The following is a 3,090-nucleotide window of genomic DNA, read 5'->3' on the forward strand; positions in this document are numbered from 1 at the left end:
GGAAGAAAAATATTAAAGATGACAGAGCATCTGTGCAACCTTAGGGGAGCAAAGATTTCATGATTATAATTGCTAAAGAAAATAAATTATAATTTATTAAAATATATTTTTTAAAGGTGCCATTAAGAAAATGATAGGTATGTGTGTGTGTGTGTGTGTGTGTGTGTGTGGTGCCTGGGTGGCTCAGTCAGTTAAGTCTCTGACTTCCGGTCATGCTCTTAGGGTTGATGGGTTGGAGCCCTGCCTCTGGCTTAGTGCTGATAGCTCAGAGCTTGAAGCCTGCTTTGTTTTCTGTCTCCCTCTCTCTCTCTCTCTTTGCTTCCTTCTCTCTCTCTCTCTCTCTCTCTCTCTCTCAAAAAAAAAATAAATAAATAAATAAACATTAAAAAAAAAAAAAAATGATAGGTGAGACCCAGACTGAAAAATATGTTTGTGACACATTATATCTGACATATGTAACTGGAATATATAAAGAACTACTGTAAGTCAATATTAAGCAAGGAGACACACTGAGCACTGAGTAATATATAGAAATGATGAATCACTATGTTGTACACCTAAAACGAATATAACAGTGTATGTTTACTAGAATTAAAATAAAAACAAGAAGGTCAAAAAATAACAAATAAAAAAAACCAACCCAATAAAAATTGAGCACTCCACAGAAGAATGTGAATATGTCTATAAGGGTAAGAAAAGATGCTCAGAATTATTAGTTTTCATCAAGAGGCTGAGATGATACTACCCAACCACTAGCAGGGCAAAAGAAAGAAATCGAAACCAGGCCATTTCAGAAGTTGGTAGTATGGAGATTGAGCAAAAATGGAATTCTTGTACACTACTGGCTGGAGTGTAAATAGCACAACCACTTGGAAATGTTGGAAATTTGCACACACACACACACACACACACACACACAAAAGTTAAACATGCATCTAACCTATAGCCCAGCAATTCCACTCTTGTGTGTTTCTTCAAAAGAGAGACAGGTCCCTGAAAAGACTTGTACAAGAATGTTCATAGCAGCTTTGTTCATGATAGCCCCAGATTAGAAAACACCTGAAGGAACATCAAGTGAATAGGTTTCATGTGGAATTCTACTCAACAATGAAAAGGAATGAACTACTAACACAGCATGGACGAATCTCACAAACGTTACACCACATGTAAGAAACCAGACCAAAAAAAAAAAAAAAAAGTCCATGTTTGATTCAATTCATACAAAAATATTAGATCAGGCAAGACTAAACTACATTGTTACAAGGCAGAACAGCAACTGACTCCAGTGAGCGAACTGACTGCAGACTGGTAAGGAAGTTGTCCAGGTAGGGGAAATGTTTTTGTCTTCACAGTGTAGTGACTGTGCAGGTGTATGCATGTGGCAAAATTCGCTGGTACAACATGGGTGCGTGTTATTATATTTCAATTAGACCCTTAAGCATTGTATGTATAAGAACTAAATTGCTAAGAACCGTTGCTTGTGCCATATTCTCTGTCTTGCAACATAAGTGCACTCAATGGCTTGAGAAGAACAGGACGTCAACCCCCCGAAGTGACAGGTATTTTGGTGTTCAGAGAGAGGACAGCGCCTCCAGAACATTCACATACTAGGCTTCTACCACAGCCCATCAGCAACACTGTTATTTGTCATTCAGCAGTTCAGCTCCACCATCACTCTGATGTGCTAGATTTATTATCTGTCTCCCAAGAAGGTCAAAGCTCTGCTGACAATGGTTTCCCTGATGTCACAAAACCCAGAGCTGAATCCTGAAACATGCATCTAAATCTCTCACCTGCCATTAGCCCTTTTCTCTCCTCTACATGTTCCAAGTTAGCCCTTAGGAGGCTAGATTCTCGCTGTCTATTGTAATTCTAGGTGGCTATAAGGACACTCCAGGGATTTCTGGAACTAACTCTGCATTCCATGACAAGGTCACCTTGGAAAATAATTCTCTAAGTGAGTAGATACATATACAAACAATAAATAACATCCTTCCAAACCAAAGAACATTGGGTTACAAATTTTTAATATTAGCATGATCTTGTATTGGCAGTGACCTAATTGCAGACTATATGTAATCTCTAAACTTTCTTCCCACAACCAAGTATCCATTACAAAGAAAAATCGAAATCACGATGATTTTCAAGTTTTAAGTTTTGACCATTAATATTCCCTGGAGATAACAATGTTTCTGCACACTTCCGGTCTACCTTTTTTTACACTTAATTAATTAATTTCTGGTCAAAAAACACTTCCATATGAAAAAAAAAATAAGTCCATTCTTATTTTAAAGTCAATCATTGATCATGTATGGCAAATGTAGCTATCATCAGCTGTTTTCATACAACCAGTGGACCAAGTAGGATGAGTTCAAGGATGGGGATCGGGAAACATGGGCTCCAGTGTTGACTATACCATGCAGTAATGATTGAGGGCCAAGTTACAACCTATTTGAATCTCAAATTCTGCAAATATAACATGGAAGAGTTGGACGAAATGTTCTGAGTCCTCCCTCTTTGCCTAGTAAAAAACTTTGGTGACCATGTAAACCGTGGAGGGGAATTATCTAATTTCAAACTCTTATAGCTAGAAAATCTTCCAAGGGCTTGGATGGGGTGGGGAGGAGAGGAATACAGAAATGACAGGGGGCAGAGAAACATTGTATCGTTCCTGGCTCTGCTGGCTTATCACTTCTGTCGCTCTGTGAGAGGAGAGCTCTGTTTTGCCCACACCTGTATTCCCACCGTTAAAGCAGTGCCTGGCACCGTGTAGACATTCAATACACATCTTAGTGATTGTTAAATATTTATCAAAATAGGGCATGAAGCTCATCAGTGAGGGCAGACACCCTATCTGTCTTCTTCATTCCTGTACCCTGATGCCTAGAATATACATGGTGTATAACAGGATGTATAATATTAATGTATAACATTAACATGAGTGGGGAAAATAAATGAAAATATTATCTCTCACAGAAGTGTTAGCCAGGGAGCAAGAGTTCAAAATGCCAGAATCCTCCTGGAATGGTTTTAATATCCAGGTCAAGGGCAATTCCCACTATACCTAGCTTCTTGAACAGTCCTGGAGAG

This window comes from Panthera uncia, chromosome D2 (assembly GCF_023721935.1).
Source record: "Panthera uncia isolate 11264 chromosome D2, Puncia_PCG_1.0, whole genome shotgun sequence".
NCBI lineage: Eukaryota > Metazoa > Chordata > Mammalia > Carnivora > Felidae > Panthera > Panthera uncia.